Genomic DNA, 13,542 nt, shown 5'->3' with positions numbered 1-13,542 from the left:
TCAAAAGAAGAGGGGTTATAGTGTTGTCTGAAAGTTATGAGTAAACCAAGGGGTAGGTTATAAACAATCTCTCTGGCAAGCTTTACTAGAGACAGAATAATCAAAAGGGCTTAGCACCTGTATATATACCTGAGCTCTTTTGAGTATCTGCCCCTGATTGTGGGTGCTGAAAATCTATCCCTGAATTCTCTTGGAAATTTGTTCCTGTTATAACCATGGGCCAAATTCTGCTAACCTTGGAGTTGAGTAGTTCCATTGATTTTACATGCCATAGTATATAATGATGTCAGTGGGACGGCTCATGGAATAAGGCATTACTGAGCATGAGTAAGGGGTGGCAGGATGGTTTAGTGGTGAGGGCACTAGCCTACAACTTGAGGGGTGTGGGTTCAAGTCCCAGCTCGCCACAGACTTCCTGTATGACCTTGGGTCAGCCATTTAGCACCTCCGTGCCTCAATTCCCAGTCTGTACAATGGGGATAATAGACTTGCCCTACGTCACAGAGAGGTTGAGAGATAAACATATGAGAGACTGTGAGGCACTCAGATACTATGGTGACAGGTATATAAGTGCCTAAGACTTATGAAGAGCTATATGCTGGGGGTGGGCTATGGGGTTGAAGGAATTGTTCAGCTCAGGTCAGTTAGGAGTGCAATGAATATAGCACCAAATTTATTTTACAAGAACAATTAATAGATTATAAACCCAGAAGTGATCGTTCAGTCTGACCTCCTGCATAACACAGGGCAGAGAACTTCCCCAGAATAATACCTGTTTGGACTAGAACAGATCTTAAAAGAAAAAAAATTCAATTTTGATGTAAACATTGCCATTCTTACGCAATCTGCATTCATTTAACTGTCTAGCAGCTCTAAAATGTTTGTGTGAAGTATTATCCAGCGCAGGCTCACTCACCCTAATGAGGAGAACAATAGAATAATTGTATAATTAAACAACAACGACAACAAAACAAAACGGCATTAGGACAAATAGTACTTATTTTTATTCCACTTGAATTCAGCCTGAATTAGTTACAATTTTCCCAAGATAGTTATTAAGGAAATTGCAGAGAATTTACAAAAATCTGTTAATGATTTTCCTCCGCATTCATTGCCAAAAGCTTTAATAATGAAAACTGCTGTTTGTTCCAGAAACCCCAGATAAAGTATAGTAGGAAACCAGACTCCCAGCAGCCATTATGTAATACTGTGTGTTGGGTAACACCTTTTCTAAAGAGATACTCCCAGACCTGGAAAATTCTGCAACAGGCCTATCCTCTTTGTGTAGATACATAGATTTTGAGGCCAGAAAGGACAATTGTGGACCATCCTCTAGTCTGATGACCTGCATCACACAGGGCAGAGACTTTCACCCAGCAATCTCTTCATCATAGAATCATAGACTATCAGGGTTGGAAGGGACCTTAGGAGGTCATCTAGTCCAACCCCCTGCTCAAAGCAGGACCAATCCCCAACAAAATCAACTAAATCATGCGCAATAACTTGTGGTTGTACTTTTAAGACACGTGTTCTTAGTAGCATAAGAATGGCCAGCATGAATGTTGGCAGAGCAGAACACCAGTATGACCATTTAGTACAACTTGAACAAATGTCACTATTGAAGAGTGTAACTCTTTGTTGGGTAGTCATCCACAACTGCTAAACAAGAGAGGGAATAGGATGCTGGAATACAAGGTGTGTAATGACTACACTGTTATCCTCCACGGGCTGTTCACTGACCTATCTGAAAGTGTTATTTACTCCTTCCCATAACACAAGAACTAGGAGTCACCAAATGAAATTAATAGACAGCAGGTTTAAAACAAATAAAAGGAAGTATTTCTTCACACAATGCACAGTCAATCTGTGGAACTCCTTGCCAGAGGATGTTGTGAAGGCCAAGACTATAACAGGGTTCAAAAAAGAACTAGATAAATTCATGGAGGATAGGTCCGTCAATGGCTATTAGCCAGGACGGGCATGGATGGCGTCCCTAGCCTCTGTTTGCCAGAAGCTGGGACTGGACAACAGGGGATGGATCACTTGATGATTACCTGTTCTGGTCATTCCCTCTGGAGCACCTGGCATTGGCCACTGTCAGAAGACAGGATATTGGGCTAGATGGACCTTTGGTCTGACCCCGTATGGCCATTCTTATGTTCTTAAGTGCATTGGAAAGTCTCGGTCTAGATCCTAGATGTCTGCCATGTACCAACCACAGCTGCGTTAGCACTTGCTTCCCTGTGCTCTCCTGTGTCTATCTGTAAACACCTGCTGTCTTATATTTAGATTGCAAACTCTATGAACCAGGGACCATTTTATTTTCCTCTGTGTATGTACAGCGCTTAGCACAGTGGGGTCCTGGTCTGCAACTGGGGCTTCTAGGTGCTACCACAGTACTTACGAATACTAGCACTAACTGGCCCTTGTAGTCAATGGGACTACTCACCTAGGTAGAGTGACTCATCATGAGTGCTGATCGCACAGCCGCTTAACTCACATTAGCACCAGGCAACCAAAGTGAACAGCATTACCTTTTGAATATGGTCTCACGTGCCATAGAACGGACACCTAGCCGCCTCGTGGCTGCATGCTCTTGCTCTTTGTGCGGGCAAGTAGCTAACCAGAGAGCTGCTTTAACACCACTGCCTAGCTGACAAGCAAATACATGAGTCTTGGATGCAGTGGACAGCTCAGGGATAACCCAGGCACAACAGAGTCTCCGATATGAAAAGCGCCTTTGAATTCCTTCAGAAACCTTGTCCATATGTCGTGCTGTTCACACATTGACTGACCCGCACAACACTGTCTGAAGTAGGTAGGTTGGTACTTTGTAGCTCATTTCAGTGACCCAGAGAGGTGCAGCGACTGACTTGCATTAGAACTCAGGACTTCCTCCCGCCCAGCACTCTCCTAGGCTCGTGGTTCTCAACCAGGGGGGCAGGGCTCCCTGGAGGGCCACGAGCAGGTTTCAGGGTGGCCCTCAAGCAGGGCCAGTGTTGGACTCGCTGGGGCCCAGGGCAGAAAGCCGAAGCCCCCTTGCATGGGGCTGAAGCAGGAGCCTGAGCAGCTTAGCTTCGCAGTGCCCCCTGTGGCATGGGCACCCAGGCAAGAGCCCTCCTTGCTACCTCCTAACACTGGCCCTGGCTTTTACATGCAGAAGAACAATTGTTGTGGCACAGGTGGGCCATGGAGTTTTTAATGGCATGTCGGGGCGGGGGGGCTCAGAAAGGAAAAGATTGAGAACCCCTGCTCTAGGCCACGCTGCTTCCATGATAAGTGAGGCGGGGCAGCCCTCCCCGTGTCAGGCGGGGCACGCCAGAGGGAGGGGCTTGGGATCAGAGCTTCTAGGGGAGTGTGAATTTTCTTACCCTTGTACCCAGGCTATTAAACACAATCGCTCCCGGCTGGGGCTGGGGCTGAAAGAGCCAGTTTAACGCTGCCCCGTCAGGACTTTGGTCCTGCTGCAGGCCCTGCACTTCTGCGGACTTCCCCGAGGAGTGGCTGATTTGTGCATCAGAGGAGCTGAGTGCCCCCCCAACACGAGTGGGCAGTGAGGGACCTGTAAAGGACAGGCGAGGCTAGGCAACGTGCTTCGGGGACGCCAGGAGCGCAGCTAGAGCCGGCGTTCAGGCCTCATGTGGCCTTGCTTCTGGGTGCATTGTTTCCATGGTTACAGATTGGCTTGCAGCCAAAGGAAGCCGAAGCGCTAGGATAGAAGTGCATCGTTCCAACAGAATACGAGTTCTGTGCTGAGGCTGTCCTCACACTCGGGGACTGGCACAGCCTTCCTCCTCCATGTTCAGTCCTGCAACTGACCCGCCTAGCACGGTTACATTTGTTCTCTCCTCCTGGATTGCTTGCCAAGGTTTACATGCAGGGCCTCTAAATTGCATTTGCTCATGTCTTTGTTCGTCGCCCCCAGGTTTGTTTGGTTTTGTTTTTTTTGTCAGCAGCAGCTGTAACTACTTTACTATTGATCTCTCTGGGTAGATTCATTCATGTAGATTAACAACGGCAAAGGTCTAAACACTGCCCCTGCAGGGCCCCACTTAATACTTCCCCTCTGCTTTGACCGGATCCACTGTGGTTTAATTTTTAATGGTCTCTTTATCTAAGCCAGTGCAGTACTCCTACGCAGTCCATGCAGGTTCTAGCGGAAGCAGGAGACTGGTTGCTCATATCCAGCTCGAGCAAAGACTTTATGAAAACACGGTAAGTTCTGCTCAGTGTACCTTCCATATTGGCAAGAAGCCTCAAGAACATAAACATCCACCTGATTTGTAGAGTGGTACAGCTCAGAGTCCCAGCCGAGATCTGAGACCCATTGTGCCAGGCACTGTACGTACACAGTATTATTTAATATATGCATTGTGGTAGCTCCCAGCAGTCCCCATCGCTGACCAGGATCCCATTGTGCTAGGTGGTATACAAACCCAGAACAAAGAGACAGTCCCTGCCCCAAGGAATTTACAATCAAAGTAGAAGACAATCGATGACGACAGACAGACGGAGGAGTACAAAGAAACAATGAGACAATATCTGTCAGTCTGATCGGCTGTGGTCTCAGCATACCAGCAGGCTGACTATTGTCAAGAATTGAGGAGGGTTTGGAAGGAGGGATAATTGGTTAGTTTTGCTGATCCTGCCAAGGTGGGAGACAGCACGAAGGTGCTTATTAGAAAATTGAACAAGTGTGCGATGGAGGCCAGCACCATGGGCCGATCAGAGGCAAGAATGGACATCTCAATAGCGAAGAAGTGAGGATGTGTAGGGTGAGATGGATCATGCAGGGCCTTGAAAGTGAAGACAAGCAGCTTATGCATGATGCCACAGAGAAGCGGGAACTGGTGGAGGGATGACATGGTCAAACCTGCAGGCCGGGAGAATGCAATAGTCTGAATGGAGATGAGGGGGCAAGATTGGATTAGTCAAGGCCAGAAAGCAGAGAGTAGGATGTTGCAGTAATCAAGGCACAAGACAATAAGAGCTTGGATGTGGATGGATAGGAAAGGTCGTATTTTATGTTCTTCAGAAAGAATCTGCCAGATTTGATCACAGCTTGGATGCGAGGACCCAGAGAGAGGTCCGAGTCGAAGATGACACCCAGGTTCTGGGCCTGAGCGATAGGCAGGATGGTGGTGGCACCCAGTGATTGATTGATAAAGGAGGTAGCAGGGAGGGTTTTGGAGGGGAGATTAGGAGCTTTGTACGTACACACACACACACTCACTCTCTCTGTGGTGGAACTTGGAATTAAATGTAGATCTCCTGAGTCCCAGCCCAGTGCTTTAACCACAAGTCCATCCTTTCTGATACAGTGTCATCTAGAAGCATACATATGGTCTAGCTAGTAGTCACTAACCAGAAACCCTCAGTTCCTCCAATCATTGGAAACCGCATAGCATTTGCTTATATAAAGTTGCTCATCAGTTCTGACATCTCTCTGTAGCTGTTTTTGGGGGGGAGAACCAGGGCAATTATCACGATCTCAGACCCACAAATTTTAACTGGAAAACGGTTCTAATTCTCTAGAATTAAAGCAACTGTTTTAGAGACTATTTTTTAGAGCTTATGGGAATTGTGCTTAAACTGCAGCAGCACGGTGTTTGGTCTTGAGGACGACAGAATAAGGGACTTGGATATAGGAAAGTACGGGGCTGATGACTTGAACTGGAGCAAACATTTTTGGTGTGGGAGGGGAATTGAAAATATTGTTTGGCAATTTGTGTTCCTTGCATTCAAACTGTCCTGTCACTTTAAAATCAAAAGCGCTGTAAAGTGTGGATTCCCAGAGCTAACGGCACCATCCATTTAAAAAGAAATGGAAAAGATGATAGTTCACAGATCTGGAGGCCATTATCTCTGACATCCTGTGTTACACAGGCCATAGAATTTCCCCTCAGAACTCCTGCATCAAACCCATCATTTCCGGTTGAGCTGCAGTGTGTCTTTTAGAAAGACGTCCAGTCTTGATTTAAGGACTTTGTGTGATGGAGAATCCATCACGTCCTCAGGTAAGATGTTACAATGATTAATTACCTTGAAGGTTTAAAAAAAAAAAAAGTGTGCCTTATTTTTTTACTCTGAATTTGACTGGCTTCCAGCCACTGGGATCTTTTTATCTGCTAGATCAGAAATCATCTTCCTGTTTAGGTTACTCCATAGACTGTGTTCAATTCCCATCTCAATTTTCTCTTGGATAAACTAACTAAACTGGGCTTCTGTACACTCTCATTGTAAGGCAGGTTTTCTAGACATCAACACATGCCTGTCGCTCTTCTCTGACCCTTTCCAGTTTAACATCCCACTTTCCAAGATGCTTAAGGAGGAAATAGCTTGCCCCCACACTGGTACTCAGATGCGCTGAGATTCCATTACGATAGTTACGTAGCATGGGAGCACCTGCAGGATGATCAGGCATCTTGCGGACACATGTCTTCAAAAGGGTACGGCGATAGACATGCTGTAAGAATCTAGGAGGTGCAAAATATGTGGCACAGAGCATGTTGGACAGGAGCAGGCCTTAAATGTTCAAAAGCTTCTCAAAACAGCTTGAATTAATTAACATCTCTAAATTGCTTTGAGATCCTTGGCTGGAAAGAGCTAGAGCTATGTAAAGTGTCCTTCTGCACGCAGAATAAGCAGGGCACCTGGATGTTCTCGCAGCAACGTTAACTTCATCACAAGTTAAAGAAGTATGGGCTGGAGGAATGAACTATAAGGTGGATAGAAAGCTGGCTAGATTGTCGGGCTCAACGGGTAGTGATCAATGGCTCCATGTGTAGTTGGCAGCCGGTATCCAGTGGAGTGCCCCAAGGGTTGGTCTTGGGGCTGGTTTTGTTCAATATCTTCATTAATGATCTGGAGGATGGCGTGGACTGCACCCTCAGCAAGTTTGCAGATGACACTAATCTGGGAGGAGAGGTAGATATGCTGGAGGGGAGGGATAGGATACAGAGGGACCTAGACAAATTGGAGGATTGGGCCAAAAGAAATCTGATGAGGTTCAACAAGGACAAGTGGAGTCCTGCACTTAGGACAGAAGAATCCCATGCACCGCTACAGACTAGGGACCGAATGGCTCGGCAGCAGTTCTGCAGAAAAGGACCTAGGGGTTATAGTGGATGAGAAGCTGGATATGAGTCAACAGCGTGCCCTTGTTGCCAAGAAGGCCAATGGCATTGTGGGATGTATATGTAGGGGCATTGCCAGCAGATCGAGGGACATGATTGTTCCCCTCTATTTGACATTGGTGAGGCCTCATCTGGAGTACTGTGTCCAGTTTTGGGCCCCACACTACAAGAAAGATGTGAAAAAATTGGAAAGCGTCCAGCAGAGGGCAACAAAAATGATTAGGGGTCTGGAACACATGACTTCTGAGGAGAGGCTGAGGGAACTGGGATTGTTTAGTCTGCGGAAGAGAAGAATGAGGGGGGATTTGATAGCTGCTTTCAACTACCTAAAAGGGAGTTCCAAAGAGGATGGATCTAGGTTGTTCTCAGTGGTAGCTGATGACAGAACAAGGAGTGATGGTCTCAAGTTGCAGTGGGGGAGGTTTAGATTGGATATTAGGAAAAACTTTTTCAAAAGGAGGGTGGTGAAACACTGGAATGCATTACCTAGGGAAGTGGTGGAATCTCCTTCCTTAGTTATTTTTAAGGTCAGGCTTGACAAAACCCTAGCTGGGATGATTTAGTTGGGGATTGGTCCTGCTTTGAGCAGGGGGTTGGACTAGATGACCTCCTGAGGTCCCTTCCAGCCCTGATATTCTATGATCACTGTGCACATCTGGGCCAAGACTGTCAAAGCGTCCAGTGACACTGGGTGCCTCTATTTCTTGGTGCTTAGCTTGGGACCCCTTTCCAGCAGGTGGGGTGGTGTTCCTTCCCCTCTGTTTCTACTTCTGGAGGTGAAGGTTGGGCCAGAGTGGGCATTGCCCATCGGTGCTGGCCTACAGAAGATTGCTTCTGCCTATAGCTTATCCTGGAAACAGTTAGTGCACGGTTTTTACATTATAAACATCGGAGTCTTGAAAGAGTTTGTCCAAGAAAGATGCAAGGGACCGTCTTTTTGTTTGGTGTTTGTACAGCACCTAGCACAATGGGGTGCTGGTCCATGAATGGGGTGCCTCGGTGCTACTGCACTACTTTATTATTTGTATCTGAGAAAAACCTAAAAAGAGAACAAGTTTGGTGGACAATGTTATATCCTTTATTTCTCAGCAACTAACAGTTGGGAGGACTGCAGAATGCCACATGGGTTATGATTGTGGCTACTTAGCTGTTGTCCTGAGAACTGTGTTAGCTTTAAAATTGTGACCATTTGTAACTATGAATAAAAGGGGGGAAAAAAGGACCTAGGCCCTCTCCAAAATGCCAGGCGCATGTTTCCTTGGTAAAAGTCACAAATTCTTCATGAATACTGACCCAACTGCCATTGCTACGAATCCCCCCCTTGTAAACCACAACAAGTTCCAAAATCATGTATCTGGTTCCTCTGGGACTTGAGTCACTCCTATTTACCCTGGGCAGCCTGTTTATCTGGTGTGTTTCATAGTTTACTAAACATACCCTGATCCTAGAATAAACTGGAAGGGTGAGTACATCTCTCCTGGCATTGGCTGTACCTATATTTATGTTTCTGAAGTGCCTTTCCTGGTATGCCGTCAATACCGGAGTCACTGTGACATCCTGTATTAAAAGCAGTGTACTGGTTTCATTCAGCTGTATTTGAATCCTATTGATCTCACTCGCCCATTTATAGTGCATGGGAAAACACTTCTCTGTCTCAGAGGGGTAGCCGTGTTAGCTGTAGCAGTAAAAACAAGGAGGAGTCCTTGTGGCACCTTAGAGACTAACAAATGTGTTTGGTCATAAGCTTTCGCGGGCTATAACCCACTTCATCAGATGCATGGAATGGAAAAATACAGTAAGCAGGTATAAATATGTAGTACATGAAAAGATGGGAGTTGCCTTATCAAGTGCAGGGTCAGTGCTAACGAGGCCAATTCAGTCAGGGTGGATGTGGGCCATTCCCAACAGTTGCCAAGAAGGTGTGAGTATCAACAGAGGGGAAATTATTTTTTGTAGTGACCCAGCCACTCCCAGTCTTTATTCAGGCCTAATTTGATGGTGTCAAGTTCGCAAATTAATTCCAGTTCTGCAGTTTCTCGTTGGAGTCTGGTTTTGAAGGTTATTTTTGTTGAAGAATGGTGACTTTTAAGTCTGTTATTGAGTGTCCAGGGAGATTGAAGTGTTCTCCTACTGGTTTTTGAATGTTACAATTCTTGACGTCTGATTCGTGTCCATTTATTGTTTTACGTAGAGACTGCCCAGTTTGGCCAATGTACGTGGTAGAGGGGCATTGCTGGCACATGATGGCATATATCACATTGGTAGATGTGCAGGTGAACGAGCCTCTGATAGTGTGGTTGATGTGATTAGGCCCTATGACGGTGTCCCCTGAATAGATATGTGGACACAGTTGGCAACGGGCTTTGTTGCGAGGATAGGTTCCTGGGTTAGTGGTTCTGTTGTGTGGTGTGTGGTTGCTGGTGAGTATTTGCTTCAGGTTGGGGGGCTGTCTGTAAGCAAGGACTGGCCTGTCTCCCAAGATCTGTGAGAGTGATGGGTCGTCCTTCAGAATAGGTTGTAGATCCTTGATGATGCGTTGGAGAGGTTTTAGTTGGGGGCTAAAGGTGATGGCTAGTGGCGTTCTGTTACTTTCTTTGTTGGGCCTGTCCTGTAGTAGGTGACTTCTGGGTACCCTTCTGGCCCTGTCAATCTGTTTCTTCACTTCATCAGGTGGGTATTGTAGTTTTAAGAACTATCAGGCATTCTATGTCTGCCTGCTAATGGCTATGGAAACCCATTTAGATTGAGAACCAACCAGTGAGAGGAGCCTTGTAGGCTGGCTTTTAGAGAGAGCTTGGTGGTTTGTTTTCTTTAATAGCAGTGCCCTGATTGTCCCTACCTATTGTGATATGGTTTGTTTGTATCTCACAGCTACTAAATGTGAACATTGCCATAACTTTCTACACTGTTCCTCTTTGCACTCACTCTGCAACTCCCTCTTGAGTCTGCAGCCACTGGTTCGTCACTGAATCTCTCTCTGGAATAATGGCATCATGCTAGATCTGCTTACACTTCTCTAGCCAATGCTTCATCTACAAACTTGTCTCCCTCCCCACACTGCTGTAATGACTGTGGTTCATGGAGCACTTTGCATTGCATCTATGAGAATGACTGTCGCTCTGTATTTCTTTTAATAGGGTTCTCTCTTTAATCAGAGAGTAGAGCCAGGTTTGAATGTAAATGGGATTTTAATAATGAAACTTAGGGCTCGTGACAGATGTGTGCTGGACAGAACCGGTGATAGAAGGTCCATGCGTCCCCAGAAAACATACAGCAAGGAATGCTCTGACGTCTCTATCCTGCCTGGATCTGGAAGAACCACCTCTAAGGGTGAGAAGAGCACCTAGGCCTGGCCATGAACACCTGCCCATTTAGGAATTGGACTGAAAGCACTGGCTTATTTCACCCAGAGACTGGCCATCTCCTAGGCAGTGATTTGTAGCCACTTCTGCTTGAGGCCAAACCTTAACTAGTGACCGAGATCTGAACACCCCTTGTATCCTAGGAGGCATCCAGGCCCCCCGGTAGAATTTTGTGACCGGAGGAAAGAGACACAGGTTAAATGGGTATAAAAGTGTGGGTTTTCCTTTGTTTTCCTGAATGTATGTCAATACTGATTACAGTTGTTTGCCATAATCAAATTTAAAAGACTGAGAGAGAGCAAATTGCTGCAGAAACTCTTTTCTTTCAAGGCACTTAATGACCAAATGCTCTTCCAAATTAAATTAGCAAAAATTAACCCTTGGGACTGTGCCCACACACACACGCTGTCTCTCAAGCAGCCACTGTTGAGCCTGTGAGCCAAAAATAACTGTTCTTAGGGATAATAGTCAGTGGCCTGAAAAGAACATTGGGAGCCAGGAAGTTCTGAGTTCCAGTAGTTGGTAGCTCACTTTTGACGATGAGAGAAAGAAATATCACTTCTCTAGTAGGGCAAGTAGCTCAAATCCTGAAGATGGTCTTAGGAGCTTTCTCAATGTTAAGGTCATTAAATGGTCTGGTGTAAGAGCTTAAGGAGATATCTGTGGTTCTTTCAGTGGTTTCCTATTTAATATGTGAAGTAAACAGTTCACTGAAAGTCAGTCAAGCTGTGTCCTTTCATTCTGTCAAAATCTGCTTGGCACAAATCAGCAAAATTTTGGAGTTTGCTTTCTGGATGTAGCATAGTTGATGGATTAGTGCATGTGATGATGACACACGACGTTCCAGAAGATGCTGTAGAGAATCGTCCTCCATGGGAAGAGGATTAGACTAGATGAGCTGGAGAAAAAAACCTGAAACCTCATTTGTGGGTAGCATGGGATAAAAACCCAATATGATTAACCTTCAGTTCTCCACTTCATGGTAATTGGGAAATGAACTGCTTGCCCAATTTGAAAAACAAACAATAGGAAAAGCCCAATTTGTTGTCATTCGTAGCTTACCGTTCAGTGAGCAACTGAAGTTTAAATTACTAGTTTGGTAACGGGACGCGATTTCAGAGAGAGGAAGAGACATTGAGAGGGAAATGAATTGTAACGGTATGAGTGTCTGTGGCGAGAAGTGATAAAGGTAGACAGTTTTTATGGGCTACCATAAGAACTCTTGAAGAAGAGCCCCAGAGAAACAGGCACGTATTTTTCATGAGGGTGATTTACTGTGTGACCTTGGGGTTGTCATTTATGCCTCTATGCCTCAGTTGCCATATCTGTAAAATGGGCCGAATAGTTCACAAAGGGGATGGTGAGCCTTTGGAGCACTTAACAAGTAATTGGCAAGCTCCTCTGGTAGGTGGGGCTAACAACTGGAAACTCACAACCTGCAGTTGAAGTGTGACGTGTGCATATAAGTGCAACCACTTTGCATGTGTGATTGGGGAAATGGTCTGTCACTAGTTTCTGGTGCAGGATGGAAGCTGACCTTCAAGCCAGCCTGCTTCTGGCTCTTCTCTGTGGTTGGTTAAGGCTAATGAACCGTCGGTGGCAAAAGCTAAGCAGAGTGGATGTGAAATCTGGAGACGCAGAGTGTTCAGTGCCCAGAGGCATCTGATCCAGTTGTCTGTCTCCATCAGGGAGGATGGAAAGGGGTAGGTGGGTGTGGCCTGGCAAGGCTGATTGTCCTTGAGGCTGGGAAGCAGATGAGATCGGGGCTCTGGCCACCACTTCTGTGTTATGGCTGAGTTAGACTCAGCCCAGTACTAAAGTTCCTGAAGACTGTGCTGCCGAGTGACACATTTGTCCCCTCGCACATCTGCATCTGAGTAACGTCATTGCAGAGCCGTGCCTCTTTCACGTAAGAGGAGGGGATAAGCCCTGTGCAATCTGAATAGCCCTTGACTCACTTCAGTTTTACTGTAAGTGAGAACAAACTCTGGCCACTTGATTGTTCCCAGAAAATCTGACTTAGGGCAAGAACAGTGACAGCAGAGCAGTTAATGGACCAATCTAGACGGGATAGGAAGGGTATGGAGACTTATACATCCCACATCCTCAGCTTGCTCACCAGCTATGCTGTACCAGGGATAACCAGGCCCACTCTGTTTTTACCTGGGCAGTGTTGCCCAGTGGATGGAGCACTGAACTGGGACTTAGGAGATCTGGGTTTTATTCCTGGCTCTTCCCTGGGCCTGCTGGGTGAACTTGGCCTAGTCCCTTTTGCCTTTGTGGCTTGGCTTCCCTGTTGGTTAAACGGGAATAATGATCCTGACCGCCTTTGTAAAATGCTTTGAGATCTATGGAACAAAGGGATTACTACCTGGTATCAAGTCCAAACCCTGCAATTTCCCCTCCAGCGTTGCATACTTTTGTCCTGAGGGCTGGTGCGTGTGCAATGTAAGAACTGGAAACAACCAGAATAGGTATCTTGAGCTGGGATTTCCTTTTGGCTGTCCTTTGCTGGGGAGAGGGCAGCATGCAACCTCCCTCGTCCTTCATGTCTTTACATGCCTGTGTGCAGCGTAGAGGGAAAGACTGTCCTGCGCCTGGGTCCAGTCTCAGCCAGCAGAACCTTGGCTGAGCCTGAACTGACGTTTGGGTAGCAGCTGACAGGTTTGCTCACAGCCCAGGTTTGTCTTTGGGGCAGGGAGCGTCTCCCTGCTCAGTTGTGTACCGCACTGGCAGCGTGGGGTCCTGGCCCATGTTAGAGGCTGTTAGGTGCTACAATAATACAAATAATAAATATTAATCATTTGTCATGGGTCTAGTCATTCCCTGCTATCATGGCCCTGCCACTTTGCTGGTGCAGTCACAAGGTTGGAGATGCTAATATGTACGATAGGTCCAAAGGCTGGCTGGGGGAATCCGTTGAACTTTCCTGAGCTGTCTTAGAGACTGAACTGAGGCCCGGGGGGATGAGAGACATGAAGGGGGCATCTCTGGAGGCAGAACCAAGCTTTCCCTGCCTGGCCGTTCTCGCCATGTGACATATA

Source organism: Lepidochelys kempii, chromosome 17, assembly GCF_965140265.1.
Source record: "Lepidochelys kempii isolate rLepKem1 chromosome 17, rLepKem1.hap2, whole genome shotgun sequence".
Taxonomy (NCBI): domain Eukaryota; kingdom Metazoa; phylum Chordata; order Testudines; family Cheloniidae; genus Lepidochelys; species Lepidochelys kempii.
The sequence above is the reverse complement of the archived record's forward strand: the minus strand, read 5'-3'. Positions refer to the sequence as shown.